Source organism: Ictidomys tridecemlineatus, unplaced genomic scaffold (assembly GCF_052094955.1).
Source record: "Ictidomys tridecemlineatus isolate mIctTri1 unplaced genomic scaffold, mIctTri1.hap1 Scaffold_92, whole genome shotgun sequence".
NCBI lineage: Eukaryota > Metazoa > Chordata > Mammalia > Rodentia > Sciuridae > Ictidomys > Ictidomys tridecemlineatus.
In genome coordinates this window covers 468,632-496,384 of record NW_027526147.1, presented here as the reverse complement: position 1 = coordinate 496,384, position 27,753 = coordinate 468,632, and the positions used below count along the sequence as shown (strand labels likewise).

The window sequence follows — 27,753 nt, the reverse complement described above, 5'->3', positions numbered from 1 at the left end:
CAGGAGTTAAATCTATGCCATTCAGATCTGGAGAAAAGTTTCTGCTTATGAGCATTCACATATACAGACGGAAAATATAGAAACTGCAAAGGTTACAGTTCCTAAAGAGGCATGGAAAGAGCTGAGAGGAGATTCTCAGGTTAAGAGATTCCTATTTGGTGTGAGCAAGTATGTGACAGTTGTTGAAGTTCATGGGGTATGTGGAGAGAAATGAATATAGACTGGATAGGAGACCTCATGAAGGGGACAAGGAAGCCTTTACATGGCCAAGTGGACAAAACTTGATCTTCATAGTGAAGTGGTAAAAAGAACAAACATGTTTTTCTTAGGGAATAGCCCACTATATTTTTCTATGCAAAAAAAAAAATCTGGAGTATTTAATTTGCCACAATGGAGCTCTGCCACCAATTTCTAACTTTGATCAAGTATGACTTATTTAGAAAAGCCTTTAAACCTAACCTTATCATAATTTCCCTGTTAAGAACCAAAAATGGATGAGAACAGCCAACAAAAACCCTTTTGTTAATGAATAATTTTTCATATATATTATCTAAATTCTGGTTATACTGTTTACAACATACCCTGAATTTACAACAACCAGATGGTACGTTATATATAGTTTTAATTTTCTGGTTTTTAAAATCTCAGTTTAGTCAAATGCAACATGGACTCATTTAATAACTCCTCAGTGTTTATGTGTTATTCATTTATGTGTCTCAAAAAGCTCAAAAACAATTTAGTACATTTAATAATTAAAAAATATTTACATAAAAATATTTCAGTATAACATATTCAAAGGTAATTTAACATTTACAACATCATTAAATATTTTTGTGTTTTAAGTATACTTTCTGAATGAGTATGCAGTTTTACAAATGGCCTATCAAACAATGTAAATATTTTCCAGTATACTATATATTTGATAACTGGTAACATCGGAATTTAAAAGTGTACCAGTATTAGTGCTGTGGATTCTGTTCTTTAAATAAATGTTTTTCTTTGTGGTCAATTGATAAAAGTTCCTCCATTTAATTTCAGCACCAATCTGTTCCTTTGGTGCAAAACTATAGATTAAAATAAGCCGTTTGTACTAACTATATTTATTTCTGTAAAATGGTATAATTTATTCCTTAATCACATCATCATCCCACGGGATTGCTTTCAGGGCATGGATGTTATGGACGCACCCTACTTCCCTGTCCCCTGATTTTCATCTGCCTCTGTAGGACTCACCTAAGTAGATACCTCAGTAGCACAGGAAGAAGAAGGGGTTGAAGCAGGAGAGATGGGAAAACAGGACATTGGGCTTTGTGGAGAGAAATGAATATAGACTGGGTAGGAGAAGGTGAGGGGTGCTATTGTTAATCTACATCCTGAAGGCTGTAGCTGCTTTTAAGGATAATGTGTATGTTTAGTCTGCACGTTAGATGGAATCTGAAGAGCAAAAATCTATACAAACTCAAAAGCAAAAGTGAGTGTATAAGTAGGAAATATTTTTTGTAAGTCTTTCGAACTATGTTCTGTTATGATCTCTTCTAGGATTTTGCCTCATTATAGAATGCATTAAAGTAAGTTGTCACATATACAAGATCATCCCCTGTCAAAAACTTTGTCCCATATGAGAAAAAACATAATGCAATTTGCCAGTTATTTACCCTTTACACTAACCGTAATATAGGGATCGATGCACTGTCCAGCGTCTTTCAGACCAATTTTCTCAATCCTGATAGTGAGTAATGTCATTCCCGGTTCTGATGGCAACCTTGGTAATAAAGTACCTGGCAACAGAGAAACCTCAATAAAAGTTAGCTCCACCAATAATGCAGAGTAAATACTTTGACAAACAGAAGATATAGCCTACCTCTTAGGAACTAGCTAGGCATTATGTATTTTTATTTCCAAAATTCATGAACATCTGATGTTATACATTTTTAGAAAAATATTTAAATTTACACATAATATATCTGCATTTTCCAACCATACAATCACCTTTAAGCAGAAATAATAATTTCTATAATAATAGTATATAGTATGTATAATAAAAGTATGTTAAAAACATCACTTGAGGAAGCCCAATGATACATAATAGTATAATATGCTCACATAATATTTATATTCAATATGTACTTCTATATTATATTCAGCATCTTAATATGAAGTGGTAGAACAAAGACAAGAAAAGCTTTTAAAATACTTGTTATACTGTTCTAAAGTCTGAGACATTTAATATCACAGTTGATCAATACATTCTTCTCTTTAGTTACTCCTAATAAAGAAAATAATTTACAATTTGATATTTATGTTTTAATTTAACTAGATAGTCTAACTTCTATTCTTCATTCTATTTTGTATGATTTATTCCCTCAGAAATTAGTACTATACAGACTGACATATAAAATGGCCATTTGTATAACTGAACATTTTTTCCAAAACCAACTAAAATTTTTAAAACTAAAACCCACCCAGAACAACATGACAACATTCACCCACCAAGAACATATGAAGGAAGAAATCAACTGTTCAGTATGTTCCCTTTTTTGAAACTACCAATAGAGAACAGATGCAAATAAGCTGATTTTAATCAAGTATGTATACAGAACCTCAAAATACACTTAACAAAAGATTTTGGTTGATGTTTTTCAAGTTTCTATTCAACAATGTGTTATGCTACTTTTAATGATGAGTTATTTGAAATACATGAAGTAATCAACACACTACATTTGAAAATACACATTTGATTGATGGCAAATGTGGCTTGAGGAAATTTTGGGAGGTGATGGGAATGTTCTGAACTTGTATAGTGATGGCAGATGCAAAACTCTATAGAGGTGTCAAAATCGATGAATTTTATACTTACAGAAGGGAAATGTTATGAAATGCAAATTGTACCTCAACAGTGCTGTTAAAAATGTATTACTTTCTAATTTAAACAAATATGAAGACAATACAGACAAATGCAATAATAGGAAGGCCTGGAGGCTGCATTCCACTGTTGCATTAACAAACCTAAATGGGCTCAGGCTGATATCATTAAATATATACATAATACATTTTATGCATCTTCTTTGATTGACAAATGAGGGTACTTTTAGAAGAGGGGCTTGTACCTGGACATCTGGGATGAACTTCAGAAAATTAAGAAACACTTCTGAAATTTTATGAAAAATGTGAATATGTATACATTTATATTTATATATATACATACATATTCATATGTATGTATATCATATATGAATTTTTCTGCAGAAAAGTTCATTCTATTATGTAGTACATGGCTGTATAAATATGCTACAGTTTATGTACACATTCTTGTGTTGATAGACATTTGAATTACTTCAAGTGTTTGGATATAGTTAACAGGCTATTATAAATACTCTTCTAACATCTTCTAGTGCCCATAAGCACCCATTTCTGAAACAGGGGAATCACTAAGTCACCTGGCATGTTACCTCCATACCTACTATGTAATGACAATCCATTTCCCAAGGTGGTTGTGCCAACTTTTATTCCTAGCCCAAGTGCAGTAGTGTTCCCATTGCTCCACATCCTCACTAGGTACTGTTTTCTCAGATTCTTCATGTTAGCCAATTTTGGTATAAAGAGATCAATCATTTTAATTTGCATTCCTCTGAAGATTAATAAGGTTGAGCACCTTTTAGAATAAATCAAATGTATGATTTCCTCTTTTCTGAAGTGTGTTCAATTATTTTGCTCGATTTTCTATTGAGATGTCTATCTTATTGAGCTGTAGGAGGTCTCTATTATTTTGCTGGACAAATGTTTTACAAATAGCTTCTTAGTAGTTTTCCTTTATAAAGACTTTTTGTTGAAGTAGAGCATATACATTTTAAAATGTGCAAATTGTTAGTACAGTTTGCTGAACTTCCACAAAGTGAATACACCTGTATAACTAGTATCAGATCTAGGAAAGATATGATCAGCCTCCTGGGAGTGTCCTTCCCCCCACCCTATCCAATTCACTCTTCCAAAAGATAGCAACCATTGCTAACTTCTAACACCAAGTGTTAGTTTTGAATGTTAAGAATGACTTTTCTCTGCCATGGTGTCTTCTGATTATGATAAATACTTACTGCTAGTAATATTAAAATTTCTTAATATCTTCCTTTACAATCAGTGCTTTTTATGTCATATTTAAGAAAACTTACCCCACTCCAAAATCATAAAGGTATTATCTTGAAAGCATAGTTTTGCCATTCACACTTAATTCTATATGTCACATAGAATTATTGACTACGGTGTATAGTAGGAGCTTTAATTTTATTCAATTTCACATAAATACTCAATTGTCTCAGCACTACTCATTAAAAAGACTGACATTTTCCACCATTGATCTGCAGTCCCACCTCAATCATAAATCATGTGGCAATCACTTTCTGAGTTTTCTATTCTGTCTTACCGGACTGTTTATCCTCTTACCACTAATACAGTATCTTAATTCTACAGCTGTATAAAAGGTCCAGGAACTGCAATAAAAATTCAGATGAGTTTCAGAAAGAGTCTATCTTTATAAACTGCTTCTTCTAATTTATGAACTAGTATATATCTTTACATTTTAAAAATCATAACAATTATTTAATAGAATTTTATTTGACCTAAAAGCCTTCAGAAATAAAGACCTACAGATCCAGGGAAAACTCCTGTTTTTTTGTTTATGTTCCATGAAGAATGTATGGCCATGTAGAAATGACTGGAAAAGGGGGTGTGAGCTAATGGTAAAAGGCTGCCAGGGTCCCAGCAAGCCCTGTCTGGTCAGATTCTTCTTGGCCTCTCTGTATAGCTTTCTTTCCTACTGGACCTAAGGCAGGTCCTGTCTGGAATGAGGGTTTGTAAGGGAGGGGTAAGGGAGGGTAGGGGGACAGTAAGGGAATAGCAGGGAGGGAAGGAAAGAGAAAGAGAGAGAGAGCGCTTTCTAGGTTTTATGACTGGCTTTGGGAGAGAAGAATGAATGGACAGGAGGGCAGGAGGAGAGCAGAGGCTTTGCTGCTGAGGTTGCTTTTGGGATTCCAATCTCCTTCAGTTAGAAGTTCTCAGCAGGCCAAAACCTCACCCTTTGGGCTATCATATTCTGATCTGACCCTGCCCACCTTCCCCCTCTCTCTCTCCCTCCTCCTCCCTTTCTCCTTTTAAGAAGGGAATGTGTAGATCTTTCCATCTTCTAAGATCTTCTTTGATTTCTCTCTTTAGGGTTCTGTAGTTTTCATTGTATAGATCTTTGACTTCTTTCATTGATTCTCAAGTATCATTTTTTTTGAGGTTATTGTGAATGGAGTATTTTCCCTCATTTCCTTCTCAGAGGCTTTGTCACTGATATACAGAAATGCCTTTGATTTATGGGTATTGATTTATATCCTGCTCCTTTGCTGAATTCATTTACTATTTCTGGAAAGATCGACCTTGCTCTTGGATAGGCAGAATTAATATTATCAAAATGACCATACTACCAAAAGTGCTATATAGATTTAATGCAATTCCAATCAAAATCTCAATGGCATTCCTCATAGAAATAGAAAAAGCAATCATGAAATTCATCTGGAAAAATAAGAGACCAAGAATAGCTAAAGAAATCCTTAGCAGGAAGAGTGAAGCAGGGAGTATTGCTATATGAGACCTTAAACTATACTACACAGAAATAGTAACAAAAACAGCATGGTTTCAGCACTAAAACAGACTAGTAGGCCAATGGTACAGAATAGAGGACACAGAGACTAACCCACAAAATTACAATCATCTTATTTTAGACAAAGGTGCCAAAAACATGCACTGGAGAAAACTGGAAATCCATATGCAACAAAATGAAATTAAACTCATAACTCTCACCATACACAAAACTTAACTCAAAATGGATCAAGGACCTAGGAATTAAGCCAGAGACTCTTCGTCTAATAGAAGAAAAAAGTAGGCCCTAAACTTCTTCATGTGGGTTAGACCACAACTTCCTTAATAAGACCCCTATGGCACAAGAATTAAAACCAGGAATCAATAAATGGGATGGATTCAAACTAAAAAGTTTTTTTGTCAGCAAAAGAAAACAATCCGTGAGGTGAACAGAGAGCCTACATCCTGGGAGAAAATTTTTACCCCTCACACATCAGATAGAGCACTAATCTCTAGGGTATATAAAGAACTCAAAAGCTAAGCACTGAAAAAACAAGTAACCCAATCAAAAAATGGGCCAAGGACTTGAACAAACACTTCTCAGAAGAGGATATACAATCAATCAACAAATATATGAAAAAATTTTCAACATCTCTAGCAATCAGAGAAATGCAAATCAAAACTAAGATACAACTCCAGTCAGAATGGCAGCTATTATGAAGACAAACAACAATAAGTATTGAAGAGGATGTGGGGAAAAAGGCACACTCATACATTGCTGGTGGGACTGCAAATTGGTGCAGCCAATCTGGAAAGCAGTATGGAGATTCTTTGAAAATCTGGGAATGGAACCACCATTTGACCAAGCTATTTCTCTCCTTGGACTATACCCAAAGGACTTAAAAACAACATACTACAGGGACACAGCCACATCAATGTTTATAGCAGCACAATTCACAATAGCTAAACTGTGGAGCCAACCTACATGCCCTTAAGTGGATGAATGGATTTTAAAAAATGTGGCATATATACACTATGAACGTTTTTAAAAGAGAATAAAATCATGGCATTTGCAGGTAAATGGATGGCATTGGAGAAGATAATGCTAAGTGAAGTTAGTCAATCCCCCAAAAACAAATGCCAAATGTTTTCTCTGATATAAGGAGGCTGACTCATAATAGGGTAGGGAGGAGGAGCATGGGATGAATAGATGGATTCTAGATAGGGAAGAGGGGAGTGAGGGAAAGGAAGGAGGCAGGGGATTAGCCTCCTAATGAATGTGATGGACATCATTATCCAAAGAACATGTCTGAAGACACAAATTGGGTGTCAACCTACTTTATATAGAGAGATACGAAAAATTGTGGTATATATGTGTAATAAGAATTGTAATGCAAAAAAAAACCAAGTACATGAATAACGTGAATTGGCGTGAACATACTTTATACAAAGTTAAAAAAAATTGTGCTCTATATGTGTAATAAGAATTGTCCATTGTCGTGTATTAAAAAAAATAAAATCAATAAAAGAAAAAGAAGGGAATGGGGAGTGGGTAGAGAAAAACTGTGGAATGAACCCAAACTAACTTTCCAATGCACATATGTGAATACACTATAATGAAACTCATCATTTTGAATATCTATAAGATACTAATTTTAAAAAATGTAAATAAATAGATCAGTAAAGTGGATGAAAGGGAACAGTGGGAGGGAGGATGAGGAGGGTGAAGGGACTGAACTGGAGCAAATTATATTCCATGCATTTATAATTAGTCCAAATGAATCTAATGTCAAGAATAACTATTATGAACAAATGAAAAAAAGAATAATGACTTCACTGTTTTTATAAAATGCATTCTCATAAACAATTCAATTGAGAGAAATGCAAAAAGTAAAAGAGAATGTATAATTCAACATCTCACAAACCATAACAATTATTAAGTCACTCTTCCATCTTTTTCTCTAATTTCAAGATGGCTCCAGTTTCATTTTCTTTTGATATTCTTTTATTTTTTCAACAAAGGTTTATTTTCTACATAAAATTCTTATATTTCTTTTGTTGAATTTATAATAAGGTCCTTGATATTATTTAATACTACTATAAATATTATAATAGTTCATTTTCTAAGCAACTATTACTTGTTTGAGATAGAATTGATTTGTCTGTACAGATTTTATATCCAGGAACCGCATTATCTTATTAATGAGTTATGAATAGGTTTTTGCATATATTCTCTATATATTCATAAATATGCAAATAAAGAACATCCCCCTTTTATATTTCATTTTCTTGTCCTAGTGCAGTAGCTAGGGCTTCCAAAACAATGCTGATGAAAAGAAGTAATAGATAATCTTGTTTTGTTCAAATTCATCATTAAATGATTTTGGGCTGTAAATGTTATGTAGCCATGTTTTATCAAGTTAAGGATGTTTTTCTGTTCTTTGCCAAGAATTGTTTAAAATCAAGGCTGTATTTCAAATTTAACTGAAAACTTTTTCTGCATTGTTGACAACTTTATGAAATCTTTCCCCTTAATTTGCTAATGTGAACTACCTTGATAAATTCTGCTAACAATAATTTGAAAAATCACTCATTAGTTCAGGGAGATTTTCTGAATTATTTTCCACAGCATCCTATGTTTATTCAGTCAATCTTCATTTGGCAGTTACATTATTTCTATTTTTTTATCATTATAAAAAACACCTAAACAGAGAATCTTGTGTATATGCATATGTTTTCCCCTCTTTTTCCTGTATTTTGGGGGTGCATCTTCAGAGTAAATTCTCAGGAATGGGATTGCTAAGGAAAAAATATGTACTTATATTTTGTTAGAGAATGCTCAATTCCCCTCCAAAGGAACTGTACCATTTTTCTATTCCCACCAGTGATTAATAAGTATCTATTTCCCCTAAGACTCTCCAACAGTAGCTTTAATTTATGTTTTTATTAAAAATAAAGTTGAGTATCTTTTTATATGTTTAACAGGTATTTTTAAAATGTGTGTGTGTGTGTGTGTGTGTGTGTGTGTGTGTGTGTGTGAACGCTCACGCGCTTGCTCATATTGTCTGTTCCTCTCATGTATTCTGCTTTGGTTATTACAATTAAAATTTTTCTTTATACATTAAGAATGTTGGGTTGGGATGTAGCTCAGTGGCAAAGTGTCTGCCTTGCATTTGCAAAATCCTGGAATCGAACCCCAGTTCTAAAAAAGACAAAAAAGAACCCACCCCACCCCACCCCCAAAAACCCCCAAGAATGTTACCTCTTTTATGTATTACCTCTTTACTACCTGTTTTGACATTCAAAAGATGATTGCTTTACAACTTTCAAAAAGTCTTTTTGATGTTAAGATTATTTTTTGCCAAGTTGATATTAAACTTGTTGTTATTTTGGGGTGAGTCAATTTTATAAGCTGTCATTATCTAGATCTTTCAGTTGAAATGGTAGGGCTGATGCTACATTCCTTACCAACAATCTTTTTGCCTGAGACTACACAGTAAGGTTTAATGTAATCATTATGCTTCAGATAATTTAATATGGAGGCAGTGATTTCAAGTCTGAATTTCTTGTTTAATTCAAGGTAGAATGTCAAACATTGTGTTCCATAATGAAGGAAGCTGACTGTAATTAAGATCATAGATTACATAGAAAGGTGCCTATTTAAGGTGTTTCAGAATGCTCTATGATGTGCTCTCTCTACATGGTCAACTCCTACATACTCAGTGAGTCCTAAATCTGGCCAGATTTATTGAACTCCCTCAGCCCTTCTTTTTTGCCAACCTACGACATTGGTGCACATCTCTAATCATAATCATGTGCTTTTGGCTCTGTCTTGCTGACTACACAATAAGCATCCTGAAAGGTGTGGGAACTGTTCCTTTTGTGGTATGCACAAAGAATAAACAGATCTTTGTTGAAGAAATATTTTATTGAATGAATGAATGAATTTCCAGTTCTAGAGGTTATCATGCTCTAGTAAACAAATGGCTAGAGAATCTATATCAATGAGTGAAGAAATAATAAACATAAAAAAAGATCAAATACTAGAATAATACCATACCATCTGTAGCTCCCAGGTAGATGAAAAAGGGTGCATGTTTTTGCATCAAAGATAGAACCATGATAGTTGTAAATTGAGCCAATGCATTAAAAGGAAGATTTCTAAGTGAAGAATTAACATATCCAATTACATAGTGTAATATGAGAACAAGTCAACTACATTCATAAAATTCGAAGACTAACAAGGATAAGAAAGAAATCACTACACACAATCCAGTGTAAACTGTGCTATTCCAGCTAAATCATCTGCTCTCAGATCTAGAGCAAAGATCAGAAGAAATGTTCTTCCACATGGAACTGCTATGTAAATAAGAAATAGCTAACACTTGTGAGTATTTGTGTTGTGCCACATACTATCCTACTCCTCTCATCTAATCCTCACAACAATAGTTTAGTTCTATTTTTCAGAGGTGAAAAGTGAGGCATAGAAAAACAAATTATCCATAATCACACAGCAGTTTGGCTACAGAGTCCATGCTTTTAACCGTCATGTCTCATTTTAACATTTTTATTTTAATTGTCCCTAAAGCCTTAAAAGGAACTGCAGGAGAACCTCCCCATCTCAAGCTTCTGCAAAGTTCCTTTTGCCATGTAAACATAACAGTCACAGGTTCCCAGGATTAGAATATAGACATTTTTGTGAGGCCACTATTTGTGCCTCATACTTTTAAATATGGAAAACTCTAAATAGCTACAGCTGTCCAAACCAAGTTTTCAATAACATCCCAGGGATGTTATTGAGCTGTCACTAAGAACTCCCAAGTAAGGGATTGATTAAAAAATAGTAACATTTGAACTTTGTACACTGAGCAGTGCACATTCACAGGAATGGACAGAGACCGAGTAGCCCAGATAGCAATATGATAGGTCTTTAACACTCATATAGCAGTGAGCAGCAGGACTGTGTTCATTTGGTTAATTCCACTTTCAGTTTTTACTGCAAGACAAAGGAAGCCATTGGTAGCTGGTGAGCCCCAAGTTGTACTGAACACAGAAAGCACGTCTTTTTCTGACTTATCTGCCCCCAACCACCTCTTATGCATCAACCAGAGCAAGCATGCTCTCACTGGTGTCAAAAAGAGTTGGAAGGAATTACTGAATTCAGTGTGATTTTCTGTGAGAGGAAGATTCTAAGCCTAAACCTAAAGACAACTCTGATAAAATAATGACAATGAATTGGAAGGTTTGGAACCATTTTACCACACTACTGTAATAGGGGATACCAAAAAGTCCATCTTGTTGATGGAAACTGTTTATTAACAGGTGGTACTTGGGTAAAAACTTAAGTTGCTCTATTTCATTGTGCTTCATCTGTGGAAAACAATTTATGAAGGTAGCTATGGATCCCCCAAATGGCTGTTTGTTAAACATAGACAAGTTTGTTTAAGAATGTTTTAAAAACTGTGTAAAAGCATCTGACCTAGCCAAGAATGTTACAGCAACTGCCACTGTGGAGAGGAAAGGGAATTGTGCAAGTAAGGCCTCTGCCTCTGCTGGGCACCCAACAGCACTGACACAGACCGAGCAATGAAACACCACTGTACCTGCAACAGGTACAGAAAAACAATGGGAGAACATCTGAAGCCCCTCACCCCCCCCCCGCCCATAACTTCTTTGTTCCAAGAGGGTGCTGAGAAAAATGAAGGTCTAAGTATCAAGTAGGATGGCCTCACATTCAATAGTCTCTGTGTAGCCATAGAGATCATGGAGAATCAGACAATAAAAGGACCACCAACCCGAGGATGAGTCTGGAGTGACATGGATATGAAGGTCCGTGGGATCCTTAAGGCCCTGTCCTCACATGCAGAAGAGGAAGTCATTCTTTTCTTTCAACTTTTTATTTTTGCTTTTTAAAAATTTCTATTGTTTATATCTCATATCATACCATAAGGACAATTTCTAGTCCAAAATTGGAAATGGCATGACAGTCTTTGTTCCAAAATAGTACATTATTGTCTAGGTAAGAACATTAAAAGAGGAAAATTACCAAAGATTATATTTTTTTAAAACACTGATTTGAATTTGCTTTTTACATGATATTGTACAAATGTTTGTCACAGGCATTTACTTCAATAAGAGGTGAGTCAGTCTTCATTTTGCCTTGGTGCTTGGTGAATTAAATGTCATGAATAAGGAGTACAAAATTTGTTGTCCATACTTTTAGGACAGAGATGGACCTGATATCTAAAATGTAAACTAAGCATTATCATATGTGTGTGATTATATATTTATGTCTTCTTTGTTTTAGATTTATCATACTTGCAATTAAATTCAGATGTTTGATACTACCAATTCAAAGTCTGTCACACACATTTTTAAGTGCACATTTCTTTGTAATTTTAAAATCCAATAAAAAGGATATATATAAAATAATATTTTCTATTATTTTGGGATAATTTTAACATAATTTAAAATAATGGTATTGTCAAATCATTATTTGGTCATAACATTTTGTAAATGGCACAAAACATGAAATGGGTCTTAAAAATCTAGCAAGAGAAAAATTTTGCAATTTGTACTGCACATCTGCAATTTGTACACACATACAAATTGTGTGAAAATATGAAAACACATGCACAATTTCTTTTGGTTGGTAACTGATTAGTAGTTGAGGAACTGCTCCAACCTTTCAAGATAAAGAGTAAAATCATAAGAAGTTTATTCACTTTGAAATTATATTAAAAGTTTGATAAAAATCTTAGGGGTCATTAGCATTCAAACAATAATATTTCTAGGTCTGTCAAAAATTATACTTTATTAAAGTTGTTTGTATATAGGTTATATGAGTATATTCTTGTTTTTATTTTCTTTATTGACTGGTACTAGAAATATGTATTTTTCTGTGTTCAGAAATATGTGATTTGGATAATGGCTGAATTCTTAAGTGTCACCATCATATCTGGAAAAAAATAATAAATACTCTCACAAAACCTAAGATGAATCAGTGGGTATATGCTTCATACACAGATGCCATTTAGCATGCAAGGAAGAGTTACTACAGGTGTTGGGTTAAAAATTTGAGTGGCCAGAGGACTTTCAAGAAAAAGCAGGCCTGGGGCTGGGGATGTGGCTCAAGCGGTAGCGCGCTCGCCTGGCATGCCTGCAGCCCGGGTTCGATCCTCAGCACCACATACAAACAAAGATGTTGTGTCCGCCAATAACTGAAAAATAAATATTAAAATTCTCTCTCTCTCCTCTCTCACTCTCTCTTTAAAAAAAAAGAAAGAAAAAGCAGGCCAGATGTTGCTTAGAGCCTTGATGAAGAGCCTACTCAATAGACATTTCCTCTGAACCAATTTCTGCAAATCTCTGGAGAAAACCTTTTGACTTCAAGTGACAAGATTCATGGATTAAAAAACAAAACAAACAAAACAAAACAAACTGAGCCAGACATAGTGCTGCATGCCTGTAATCCCAACAACTTGGCAAGTTAAGGCAAGAGAGGCCAGCGTGGGCAACTTAGCAAAACCCTGTTTCAAAATAAAAAAATAAATCAAAGAGCTGGGGATGTAGCTAGGTGGTAGAGCATCCCTGACTTCAATCCCCAGTACTACAAACAAACATGTAGAAACAAATTATAAAAAAGAAATCTTTCAAAACTGCTTGAGAGTAATAGAATATTAACAAGCCTTAAAACTATTGAAAAACAGCTAGGAGAACTACCAGATAACATTGAATGGTACTTTCCTTTCCTTTCAATATAAGTACATGACTGGATGAGGGACTCTGGCTCTGACTGTTTGGCTCAGTCTGAGAATTTGAGACTTTGAGAGAAAGGATGTGCTCGGAGAGCCAGAGTCTATCTGCACACTTTGGTGGTATTTACTGTTTAACCATAAATATATTCTGAAATTCTGTGAAATAAGGATGCCCTAATATTCATGGAACAGCAATGAATATTTTGTTGCAGTTTTCAACTTCCTATATGCATGGGTAAGAAAAAAACTGCACTTTAGCTGAAAATGAAATACATATTTGCTTAACTCTCAAGTTCAACTCAGAATTGAATATTTATGCAGGAAAGAAACAAGTACAGGTTTGATATTAAAGAAGTAAGATTCACTCTTCATTTTGAGTTTCAAAAAAACATTTTTTGTACATATCTAAGACTATATAAAAGATGAATAACCAATACAAATCTAGAATAATGTTGAGATTGCTAGGCTTATGTTTAGGTCACTCAGAAACGTTTTTTTTAAATTTTGTCTAAAATTGTGACATGGCTATTTGTGCACGTGGTACTAGGAAATGAATGTAGGGCTTCACACAGGTGAGGCAAGCACCCTACCACTGAGCTACATCCCTAGTTCTTTCTATTTTGAGACAAAGTCTCTCTAAGTTGCCCCCACTGGCCTCAAACTTGCAATCCTCCTGCCTCAATTTCTCAAGTAGCTAGTATTATAAGCATATAATCCTGGCCAGCTATTTTTTTTTAATTTGTATTACTTTGGTTTATCATTTAGAAGCTTTAATATTCAACATGATAAATAAATTTTCAGGTAATAAATAATAGGTTATAAATTTTTATCCTCTTTTTAAATGAAATCTACTGAGATTACCTTAAGAAAATTAAACTACTATTTGGACTTAAGCCAGTTAGTGTTTAAAGCAGTACAAAAAAGTTACTGTCTTATGAGAATTGAAGGCTTTGAAAATGATAATAATGTCAAAGAAAGGTTCAACAATTTTTTATTCTTTTCAAGAAAGGTTGGATAAAAATCCATTTTTGATTTTAAATGGGAATAAACTACTCTTGATCATACCATATTCATATATTATACTTTATCTCATTAGCTTAACAGTAGTAGTGTTTACCATGTGTGTTTGTCAAAACTTATAAAGCTGTACATTAAAAAAGATGCCTTTTATATATGTAAGGGACACCTTAATAAATCTTTTTTTAAAAAGATCACAATAAGCTAGATGCTATAGCACAAGCCTGGAATCCAGGTGACTTGGGAGGCTGAGGCAGGAGGATCCCAAGTTTAAGACTAATCTCAGCAACTAAGTGAGGCCCTAAGCAACTAAGTGAAATACTGTCTCAAAATAAAAAATAAAAAGGGCTGAGGATGTGGCTCACTGGTAAAGTACCCCTGTGTTAAATCCTCAGTACCAAAAAAAAAAAAGTACAACAAACTTACAATTATATAAATTACATAAAATAAAGGTAATAAAAATGTTATAATTCTTAGAAGCACCCTGCCATGATAATGTAGACACAACAGCCTTATCACGAATGAAATCTTGGATGTCCACAGTATAACAATTTTTTCCCATTCTACAATTAAGTTAAAGGTCAAATTGTCCTTCAATGACATTTTCAATTTTATAATGACACAGGCCCTGGAAAATATGATCAAAAATCAAATATAGCCAATTGAACTATATGTACTCTTTCTTACTTTGAGGAAAATAATTCATGGAATAGAAAGGTTTAGTGAGCTTTCTGTATATCTGAAATAAAATACCAAAATGCTATATCAGAATAAAAAAATCTAATTACTTTGGGCTTAATCTTTCATAGCAAATAGACTTAATTTACAGAGTTTCTTTTCAACTCAGCAACCTGAACCCCATAAAGACCTGTCCATTTCATGACTTACATCATCTGCTTTAAGGATCTTGTTTGCTACAGAAGTATAACTAGTGAACAAATAACCAAACCCAGAAATTTATAGAACTGGAATCTATTTCAATTACAGCATGTGGTTTGAAAAGGAAATAAAAAATGCAGAAAAATTTTAGCAAATTTATTTACCTCATCATCTCAGCAATCTTGAATTTCCTACAAATATAACAAGTAAAATATAGCTCTTTATTCATAAAGACAAGCAGATTGGAAATAATTACCTTGTACCAAAGAAACACTAACAATAACATTTTATAGTGATTGTAATTTTTCTAATAATCCTATGGTGTAGGACTGTTAGCATCATTTATAGGTGATAATGAAAATACAGTAGCCACCACTACCCCAGCAAATGAAAAGTATAATGCCAAATGATTTGTATGTGGTGCCTAATTTTCATTGTAACCCTATGAATTAGACATTGTCAACATCTCCTTTTATAAAGAATTAAGTACAGTCACTTAACTACTGATTGGCAGATGTTAGACTCAAAAGCGCAGGTATCTTATTGGTCTAAGCCTATACTGTTTATATTTCAAACGTCTTCTACCAAAGAGTATTTAAATTACTGGAATATGACTTTAATTATGAAGTTTTATGGATGATATGTATATTATATTTAATTATACCATAAAGCATAGAGTCTTTTAAAAAATGCATCACAATAGTACAGTGCTATTTCTACACTTCCAAAAATGAACTAATTCATCAGAAGTAAAAACTGTGCACTGTATAAGAACAGAAGAAAGTATAGAAGTAGAAGAGGCAAATAATTTACTCAGGGTGCTTGACTAGGGTATTTTACAACCTTGTCAAGATCTTCCAAAAATAAAAAGGACTTGCTATGTATTCTTTATTTCCCTGTTAAGGGCAACTGTTTAGTATCTATTCCTCCAGGTCCAGGTTTCACAATCATATATGATTATTTAAAGAACAGCTAGATATATAAAGAAAAGAATTAACATAGCAAACAGTTACTCTTGAAAGCCTACTTACAATGTTGGTCTATGGCTAGCATCTGGGAACCTGGATTTCAGCAGGATTCCCATGATGCCCTGTTAAGAAGATCACTGTGCCTAAACCGTCCATGCAAACAATATGGTTTGTGCTGAACACTTGCTTTCTTCCTGGAGTCTAGTTTTGGTTCATGCTAACCCCAATAAGTGTCTTCTGCACTGAATCTCTACAGTGCTTCCCCAATAGACAATATTTTTTCATTTCACAGGTGTGAAAGAATGTTGAGAGAATCAAATACATATTTGACTCTGCTGGGAGAGGACTCTTAGAAGTTTGGTTTCCTCTGGAATTTGCCTGTGTGCCTTTACCCTTTGCTGATTTTGTTCTTGTGTTTTCTTGTTGTAATGACTCAGAATACAACTGTGAGTACAGCTATATGCTGAGTCCTGTGGGTATTCCTAGCCAATCACTAAACATGGGATGTTTTGAGGATCCCTGACACAAATAGTAAGATACTTTCACAATAAACCGATAGCTACCGCTAACAGAATGGCCATGATAATTTGCTTAAGATTGGCAAACCTGGAGATGTTTTACCCGCCACTAACAAGTACAAAAGTAAGTTCCAAACACCTGACCTTGAATTATATAATGTACATTTTTTGTACCCACCAGGCACTCTAGCAGGAAAAGAATTAGGAGACCCTGCTCCAGCACCACCTTCTTCTTCATCTTCTTCAAATTCCAAATGCTCTTCCTCACCAGGGGCTAAAATTCTCCTATATAAAAAAGGACAGAAAAATTAGTGAGCTACTCCACTTAATACACCAGCTAACCCTCATAGCCACTAACTTCCCAGATAAGATGCTGATTATTAGGTTGATGTTGATATAAATGTCAATGTCAATCATCTCATTGCTACCAGTCATATCACCAATACCAAATTTGATAGGGAAAAAAATACAGAAATATTTGAAAAACAGGCATAAAATAGATAATAAAATCAGAAGACAAAATATGGATGCTTATTTATTTACCTTAATGGGCTAGGCTGAACATCAAATGGAAATTCTTTATTATATGTGAGAATATTTTTTAGGACTAGAATAAAGACATAGACAAACATTAGTCTTATATCTTAGTCTTACATGTTATGTAAGTCTTATATATTAGTTAGTCTTATATGTTATATCTTAAATTGATACTTTTAATCATATTTTATAGTGTATTAAGCACACATTAATATATGTATTTTAAATTCCGAGCTTCACTATCATTTTAAGACTCTGCAATTGACTACTGAGTGTCTTAGCAAAATAAAAATGTCCATAGTGGACTGCAGGTACCAGTATTTTCAGAGTACTGTAAGATCTCCAAGGAAAGTCTCAGAGCCCTCATAGAAAATGAACCATAAAATAGTTCTCCAATGTACAAGGTCCTAGGTGATATGGGGTACCAGTGAAAGAGAATACCTCTTCTCCTGAAGTATTTTAATTAAAAGATTGATACTGAAGATGACTAATTAAAGAGAAATAGATAATCACATCTTATTCTTTATCCTAAATAGATTTCCCTCAATACTTATCACACTGGTAAGGTTTGTAGCAGCAAGGTTATAATTCCAATATTCCTTTTATGATGAAATTTATTGTCTATGTGTGCACACATATATACATGCATATATATATATATATATATATGTGTTTGTATATATATATATATATATATATATATATATATATATATATATTACACGTGTGTACACACACATACACATACACACACACACACAGCAGACTTTCTCCTCAGGGAAGTCATCAAACAACATAATGCTATCACTTCTTGTGTCCTGGTTGATTACTTTCTGGCATGTAAGCCTACAGACAGATGTTCTACAATTCTATCTGTATCTGGAAAAGTATTTTATGAAATTTATTGTTTCATTTCCCAATTTATGGGTTCCTAGTGACTACCTGCAATTATTTTAAGGTGAATATTTAGCATTATTAATTGGGCAACCCATGGTTTTTACTCTAATTACTCAGACTTTAATTTTGGAGTCTTGCAGATTTCAGTTAAAAGGAGTATGGCATATTGGGTTCCTAAATAAGGAAATTCAAAAAGAACAGGTTGTAATTACATTACTTATTCCAATAGGAGTCAATCATACAGTGAGAAAGAAGTTGGAAACTTGTACCCAGATTCTCATTACTCACTCTTATTCTCTCTCCCTTTAGCTCTTCTTCATCCTTTATCTCTTTCTTCTTCTCAACAAATGCATACCGAGTACTCACAATGTTCCAATCACTGTTTTAGGTGCTAAAGATACACAGTAATCAAGAACTCATATTTGGACCTTAGACCTTACTAAGGAAAAGTAAACAATAAATATGCCAACAAATAAACAAGATAATGTAAGATGTGATTAGTGGTATGAAGGATACAAGCAGGATGCTGTGTAAAAGCAGAGAGAACCTGGTAGAGTAGCTAAGGTAGACAGGGTGCCTTTCAAAACTAAACTGTAAGAAGACATTTGAGCCAAGACCTGAGATGAGAGGAATCATTCATAAGTGGCTCTAGCATAAGGCTTCCCAGGTATTAAAGAACAGGCTGGAGCAACAACAAAGGTTCCAAGTAGGAAACAGTTTGCCTTATTCAAGGCACAGAAAGGACTGTGGGAACTTAAGTCTGACAAGCAAAGGGGAAGCAGCAGGAGATCAAAGTAGAAGGTTTAAACCAAAACCTAGCCCTACAATTACAACAATAACTTGAACATTTACATAAATACTCTAATCTCCCCAGTTCTAAAATGAGAATGCTACTTCCTTTACAGGCTATTGAGAGAATTACAGCCTAAATAAATGTATACAAAATGGCAAGGGAAAATCTAAAATGGACATTCACTCTCTCCATGACCTTTTTGATCTAGTTGACTAGAATCCTAATATTTCTTATCTCATTAAGAAGTACTGTTTATTTTTTAATACAAGAACATCTTTTCTATACTTCTGCATGATCATTGTTACTAAACTATTAAATCAACTCAATATTAATAAGCAATATTAATAAATATTGATCACTTACACAACAATGGAATAGATACCAAGAATGGGGAGCAGGTAACAAAAAGATCATGTCTCACTCATACCAGAAACAAACACACAGAAATGATCATATTTTAATAAGAGTTTAATGAAATGAGCAAAAAAAAATCAACCATTAAAAATGTATATAACAATAATTTTTAAAAGCTGATCCTGTTATGGTGGCATGTGTCTGTAATCCCAGGTACCAAAAGCCTGAGTCAGGAGGACTAGAAGTTCATCTGCCTAAGCAATGTAGGGAGACCCTGTCTCAAAATAAAAATAAAACAATAAAAGGGCTGGGGTTGTAGTTCAGTGGTAGAGTGCTTGCCTTGCACATGTGGCAATGGGTTCAATCCTTAGCACTACATGAAATGAATAAATAAAATAAAGGTATAGTGTCCATCTACAACTAAAAATGTTTTAAAAAATAAAAATAAAAAGGACTGGAAATATAGCTCAGTGGTAGAGCACCCCTGGGTTCAATCCCCAGTATGTCAAAAACAAACAAAAAAGTTGAAAAATATCTTGGTTATTAAGAATATCTTGGCTGAGTGTGGTAGTGCACACCTGTAATCCCAGAGGCTTAGGAGGATTAAGAATTCAAAGCCAGCCTCAGCAAAAGTGAGGCATAAGCAACTCAGTGAGACCCTGTCTCTAAATAAAATACAAAATAGGGCTGGGGATGTGGCTCAGTGGTTATCTTGCATTTGTATTGTAACAGAATAATTAAATAGTATTTTCATTTCTTTGGTATCAAAGCTCTGAAGAGGAAGTATTTGCTTTAGAATAATAGCTTTGTTATATTATTTTTACAAGTTAAAGTACTATGAAACATTTAATTTATGTGAATAGCTTTAGAACAAATTTAAATAGCTTTAAAACAAATTCTGTTTTACTTTCTACAACTGTATTATAGGTTTACATTTTCAACAACTATGGAATAACAGATTCTATTGTTCTTTTAAAATAGCTTAAACTTTACATAGAGTTTTCTTTCTACCAATACTAGCAATGATGTCTTAGGAGGAATTGAGGAGGAGCTTGAATTTTACAAAAGACATTATCATAAGTATGAAGCATTGGCTGATTTGGTAGGACTTACACACTTTGGATCACTACATGGCAGACATCTGATGCTACTCCACCATGGAAAATTCAGCACTCCCAGCCTTTCTCTTGGAGCACAGACCTACCAACCTCCTGAAGCTAACCCTCAAAAGATGACACACAGGCAAATATCAAAATGCATTTTGCTTTTGGTGACTGACGTGTTTCATTTTCGTGGTAGGAAAATGGGCAGCTGCCTCAATTTTGAAAGGTTATTTTTTAAATTATAGGAAAAGATTCCTTCAAAACATTCAAATCTATTTAACTCAACACAATCTTGCCAAGTTCATACTACACTTAAAGCATTCAATAGGCTCTGGGGTGGGGGAAGAGTTCATTCAAATCTCTTTGAGGACTAAAACAAATACAAGTGAAAATAACACATGTGAGAATCTGACAATGGATAGTTAAAATGATTCTATACAGGAGAGGAGGCAGAGTTTAATTTTGCCTCTATAGAGACAGCAGAGAAAGCTTTCAGGGAGAGGTGGGATTTCTGTGAAGCCTTGAAGGGTGGCTTAACAGAAGGGAATTTTGCAGGGTGGTGGTGGGGAGATATGCTTGAGTAAGCAGCAGTACATTACTGCAATTAACATAAGAAAAAATGGCTCAGACTTTCACAATCATAGTTTTAGTATTTTCAGCAGAATTTAAAAGATTTCAAAATGTTCAAGTAAAGAATACATCAGCCTAATAAACCAGCCAAGAGCTAGTGATGTAGCTCAGTGGTAGAGGATTTGCCTTATATGGGAAATGCCCCGGGTTTGATCCCCAGCACCACACACACGCATTAAATTTAAAAAAAAAAAAACTTTTTTTAAAAGAAAGGAAACCAGTTAAGTTCAACATATTAAAAGTTAGAATTCACTATTTTCCTTAGAAGAGGCTTAACATTTTAAAAAGAAAGCTTGAATAAGTATACTTAATCTGAAATATTACTAAATACCAATTTGTAGAAAATATTTAATTCCAACTCAATAATTAACTCACAACAAGTGCCCTGCTTGGATAAATTCCAAATTACAGAGTCTACCCTACTGAAATACAGAATACTCACTTATGTTTCTTTGAGAAGCAACAGCAAATTAAAATCATCTAAAAAGATAACTATCAAGAAGGGAAAAGTACAAATGAAAAACATTATATAAAGTATAATAAAGTGAATCTCCAAAATACTCTTTCCATTTCTATTCCAAATCTTTTTTAAAAAGCCAAAAAAGTAATAGATTTTAACCTGATCTTCGACTAATACATGGGTCAATAATTTCTTAGGAATTTGAACTGGAGAGCTGTACTTAGGAATGATGTAGTACAGCACCACTACAGGTATTACTAACAGCATAGTGAAAGAACCAATCCAGGTGACCCTAAAACTCATTGCTGGGATTTACAAGCTAGTGTCGGTGTTGTCCTTAGCAGAATGTTACTGAGAGGATTCGAGTGCTTAGCATATAGATGCTATTCTAAAAAAAAAAGGCAATTAATGAAAGATCTTGTGAGGCAATAGAAGTACTTGAGTATGCTCAGAGAAAGAGAAGAGATAATAAATATATGAAATAAACATCCACAGTCTTTACGGCCACTTTGTGTATCTATAAGATTCTTAAATTTTGTTTGGAAACAAACAACTAATAGGAAATAGTGACTGAATAAGAAGCCAAAATCCTAATGATTTTTATCATAAAAAACTGAGGGCTGGTGACATAGTTTATGGTAAAGCACTTGTCTAACATGCCCAAAGCCCTTAGTTCAATCCCCTGCATCATATCTCTCTCTCTCTCTCTCTCTCTCTCCCTCTCTCTCTCTCTCTCTCTCTCTCACACACACACACACACACACACACACACACACACACACACTCACACACAAACATAATTTTCAGTAGAACCACCATATAAACAACTGTTGCAATCTTTTATTTAAAGCCATCAATGTGTTTTTCTCAAAATAATCTTATATGTAGCCAGTCATAAAAGATCATATATCATATGAGTCCATTTAAATAAAATGTCTACAATAGGACAATTTATAGACAGAAATCAAACTAATGGTTTCATAGGGCTGGGAATTGGAAGGGATTTTAGGGGGATGGCAAGAAGTGAATGACTGCTCATGGGAATAGGGTTTCTTCTTGTGGTGATGAAAATGTCCTAAAATTGATTGTGGTGATGTCTGCATAACTCTTCCAATTTACTAAAAAAATTGAGTGATACGTTAAATTGGTGAATTGTGCTTTATATAAATTATATCTCAATCTTATACAAAGTATTTATTAATGCTTTTGAGAAATAAAGTTTTAGGTATAAAAAAACCCCAAAATTTGTGAGAAATATTACATTGATTAGTATCCTTATATACATTGGATATAGGCATAAGAACTATTTCTGAATATAAGTTGTGTCTCTTATAACATCTCCAACTCTTATGATCTAGGGCTGGAGATGTAGCTCAGTGGTGAAATACTTGCCTAGCATGTGTGAGGTCATGGGTTTGATCCCCAGAACCACAAAGAAAACAAAACTTTATGATCTGGATTACATAAAGAAACCAAAACTATTAAAATGACAGAATTCTTGCCATATTCAGAAGAATGGTGTTCTGAAGAAATGAAATATGATCATCTAAAACTGTGGAAAAGCCACCAGAATCACAACAAATCTGCTATGCATTCCTTTGTTGTTGTCTGTTGTTGTTGTTAACTTCTCTTTTCCAACCCAAACAACAGAAAATCAGATCCCCTTCAGTATACTCTGAGAATCCTTTTTCTATCCTGGATCTGCAATACAATCACATTTCAGCTATCTCAATAATATATGTCTTTGTTAGAATTGCTATAATGAATTAGATATTGGCAGTTTGTGGAATTTATAGGAACATTCTATTTAGTTCTTTTTTTGGCAGGGGGTACTGGGATTAAACTCAGGGGCACTTGACCACTGAGCCACATCCCCAGCCCTATTTTGTATTTTATTTAGAGACAGGGTCTCACTAAGTTGCTTAGTGCCTTGCTTTGCTAGGGTTGGCTTTGAATTTGATATCCTTCTGCCTCAGCCTCCCGAGCGGCTGTGATTACAGGCATGCGCCACTGTGCAAGGCTCTCTTTAGTTCTTAAATTAATATTTTATCTCTTACTCAAAGCATGTTTACATTAAAAGGATTGCACTAGTGTGAACTGAGATACACTGACAAATGTTCTGAGATTTAGGCCCTGCTCAGTTACTGGAGATTGAAGTGAAACAGGACAAACAAATCATTTCATTTCTTTCCTCAATAGAGAATGTGATCACAAGTCTGAGACTCCTTTCTGTTTGAAAATGCTTTGATTTTATGATTCCCTACTTAAAAATCTTACTTAGTTGGATAAATAAAATCTACTATTCCCTAGTCACATAAATGCACTGAGATGTGCAATCTTATCTCAATAAAAAAAGAGTACAGGAGCTGGGTTATAGTTCAGTTGGCAGAGCATTTGCCTTGCATGTGTGAGGTACTGGATTCGATCCTCAACACCACATAAAAACAAACAAATAAAATAAAGGTATTGTATCTGTCTACAACTAAAAAAGTTTTTTTAAAAAGGCTACATTAACTTACATTCATTCAGTTATTCACACTGTGCCTTTGCCCATACTGCAGACAGTTCTAAGAGAGCAATCATTTGAAACAGCAGAAAGGCTTTATTTGGGAATATCCTAACCAACAAGATAACTGAAGGAATTGTTTACTTTTTAAAATTTTGAAGAAGGGAAAAAAATGGAGACAACAAAAAAACACTTTGTAATGCATTCCCAACATTCAGACTGTAGTTTTCAATAACATGTAATGTGAATGGGCATTAATAACTGTAACCTTATATTCTCTACTGGACTCTACTGAAAATGTTTATCAAAATAATTATAATCTTATTAAAGCCATTAAGACAAATTAAAGGTTAATTTGGATATTTAGATGAAGTACAACATATATATTCTATAATAAAGATTAAATCCAAATGGTAATTAAAAATACAAATATTGTAGGAATTTTAAAAGCACCAAAAAATAAGAGAAATAAATCCAATCACTTTCTGTGCTAAACAATCTTAATATTCACAACAGATAAAACTCTCTTCCTAAAAAAAATCACTAAAAAATATAAAACAAAACTTACTTGGTTCTAGCTTCTTCAGGTCCTCCAGTTTAAATTCTTCCTGGGACTGTGTGGACTAAATTTAAAATATGCATATTATATCTTTTCATTACAAAGATTTCACTGCACCCCATGTCTTTTAAATGGCAAGAATAAAATATTTAAAATAAATATATTTCTTGTTTTAAAGGTAGAAAATAAAAAGTTCCAAACTGATTTTTGGAATATTCAAGCTAATAGAAACAGAAAAAATTAGAATCATATCTTTTATTTCTACCGTTTACAAAGTATGAACTAAATCATTTAAGTGTGAGTTCAACTGATCAATTCCAATTGTTATAAAACCCTTCTGAGATAATATTGCTTTGGGCATGAATGTCTAATATCTTATCAGAACAATTTAGAATAATTCATTTAAAAAAATCCATTTATCTGTAAAGCTGCACTTCGCAATTCCAAGCATGTTGCAATTTTGCCTATGGTTTTCTGTAGGAAAAAAAATGCTATAAATCCCAAGATAATTTTAACTGTCAGTTACTAAAATCAAGAATTTTTATTTATAAGAGATCTATAGGGACTGGGATTTTAGCTCAGTGGTTGAACACTTGCCTCACATGTGTGAGGCACTGGGCTCAATCCTCAGTACCACATAAAAAAAATAAATAAAACAAAGATATAGTGTCCATCTACAATTTAAAAAATTTACAAAAGAGATCTATACTTCTTTAAATAAATTATTATTCCTTTTCTAGCACCTTGCAGATTTTAGAGAAGAGAATCAGAAGACAAAGGGCTGAGAAGTGGGAGAGAGATGAGTATATATTCTCTTCTAAACTAATATGCCACAACCAATTCTAAATCAAGTTTGGTTTGGTGATAGGTCTAGATATGATTTAATTATATATAATTTAATTATATATTATTTTAATTATATATAATTTAATTATATATAATTTAATTAGATATGGTCTGCAGTTACACCTGGCAGCCAGAAATGCCTCCTGGGCAGGTATTATAAATAATATGTTCCTCAGAAATCAGGCTTCCAGGAAAGGAGGAGGTACAGACCACTTCACAGGTAGAGGTCACTGGAGTTTTAGGAAGGAAAGACCTTTTAAAGTCACTTAAGAGTTCTCTAATCTCTCATTTCTTATATAAGGAAAACCAGGCCCCAGAGCCAAAGCCAGGATGCAAGACTTAAGTCTTCTGACTCTAGGTCTCAGCTCTCTCCCCTAGGTCCTGCAGCCTCCTGGATCTTTTGGAGTACAAGATCTGGGGGTCTTTATAACCAAAGACAAGCTGGACAGCTATAAATTAAAGAATCAATAGCATTATCAACAACAACTCTAGTCTCAGAATAATAAAGAAAATGAAGAAAAAGTTAATTTTTTCCTCATCACTTAACAAGGTTCATTTTTTGATATTAACCTGTTTGTTTTGTAATTTTAAAATGTTTTAGGAGGTCAAAAGACTTTAATCTCAGGCCATGTGGTTCACAGGTTCTACTCCTGAGCAACAAATGCTGGAGAAATCTAACTAATTGAAGGCAAATAGGTGACTAAAATATGGGATCATTAAAACTTTTTTACATTTTTTATTGTCTTCATATTCATAACATACTTCATTAACTATTAATTTATGTACCTGGATATCTAAGATTCTATTCATCAAGATTTAGATATTTTAAGTCTTAATTCAATGATGCCAGCTGATCACTTCCTAATCAGTTCCTAGATAGATTTCACAAATCTTACAGAAGTGGGATAGTGTATAGTCTTTGTTCCTTTCCTTAAGCATATCAGCTATTTCCTTTGTGATAATTATTTTCCAGGACTAACATCCTAAGTCTCTTAAATCTATTGTGGATATTAGCACTTACTAAGGAAAAACGAAAAACACCCTTTCAAATTGTAGTAACATAATTTTTTTTAAGTAGATTTTAAATATTTTAAAAATACAAATATATTTGGGCAAGAAATACAGCTAACCCTCTGGGGGCTTTTTCTCCCCAAACTCCTGGAACTAAGAATCAATAAACACAGGCCTATGGATTAAAAACTTGCTTAAGTTTAATTAAAAAGTTATGCAAAAAATTACTCCCATTTCCCCTTGTGCAAAAAAAGAAAAGTATTAATAAGACTGAATTAGGTCACCAGGGTTTTCACACTGCCTTTTCTTAAGAGATGAGGAAAAGGGGGATAGTAGAGGATAGGAAAGGTAGCAGAATACAACAGTTACTAATAGGGCATTATGTAAAATTGTGGCTGTGTAACCAATGTGATTCTGCAATCTGTATTTGGGGTAAAAATGGGAGTTCATAACCCACTTGAATCTAATGTATGAAATATGAAATGTCAAGAGCTTTGTAATGTTTTGAACAACCAATAATAAATAAATAAATAAATAAAAATAAAATAAAATTTATTCAAAAAAAAGAGATGAAGAAAAGACTAACACATATTTTTCACTATCTACAAGATTAAAAATTGACTTAACACTACTTACTCTGAGCCAGGAGAAAATGGGTGTTGTTTCCTCCCATTTCTTCTCTTCTTTTAGAATAAGTTACTTTAAAGTATCCCCTTTTACATAATCTCTATCAGGGAATCAACTTGACATACAAAAATTTTAATTCAAGGAAGAAAGAACAGTAGTGAAACATTTTGCAATCTTATATGTTTATTTAGCTGACAGATCTGTATGCCAAGTTCTTGACTTGACCTAATTTTTTTCCATTTGTTTTTTGGTTTTGGGGGTTTTGTGTGTGTTTTCCTTTTTGGTTTGAGAGGTGATACATAAAGAGTTATGAAAATTCAGAGTTAAGCATTGAGGTGGAATGCACTTATTCCCAATCCTTCTGTTTTTCCAAGTGACTCGGAACAAACTCCAGTCTATGGGTTACCCATGCTTTTCAACTAAAGTGTGGATGACTTCCATTAGAGTTAAATAAGGCCTAAATAGTTAAGAAAAGAAATTCATTAAGTGATAAGTTATATATCTGTATAAATGTTCACTTAATGTTAGGCAAAGCATGATCAATCTGATTTTTTTTACTTAAATATAACAGTTTTTTGTTTATTTTTCTGCTTAATGGACTCAAGAGCAATTTCATTTGGAATTGAATATATCTAGATATTATTTGATGGTACCTTTTGCTCTTCTGTGAATTCA

The 27,753-nt window shown here is 33.6% G+C and overlaps 1 long non-coding RNA gene across 2 annotated transcripts; it reads right to left on the bottom strand.

Annotated features, from left to right (window-relative positions):
- Positions 1-8: 8 nt before the first annotated feature.
- LOC144374885 (uncharacterized) lies at positions 9-27,753 on the bottom strand. Of its 2 annotated transcripts, XR_013434142.1 has the most exons (5): positions 27,732-27,746; positions 17,299-17,362; positions 16,934-17,040; positions 1,656-1,778; positions 9-27 (listed from the first exon to the last, which is right to left on the bottom strand). It is a non-coding gene; the product is annotated as an uncharacterized LOC144374885 (long non-coding RNA). The 2 variants fall into 2 exon arrangements; XR_013434143.1 differs by lacking the exon at positions 17,299-17,362 and having other exon boundaries at positions 27,732-27,753.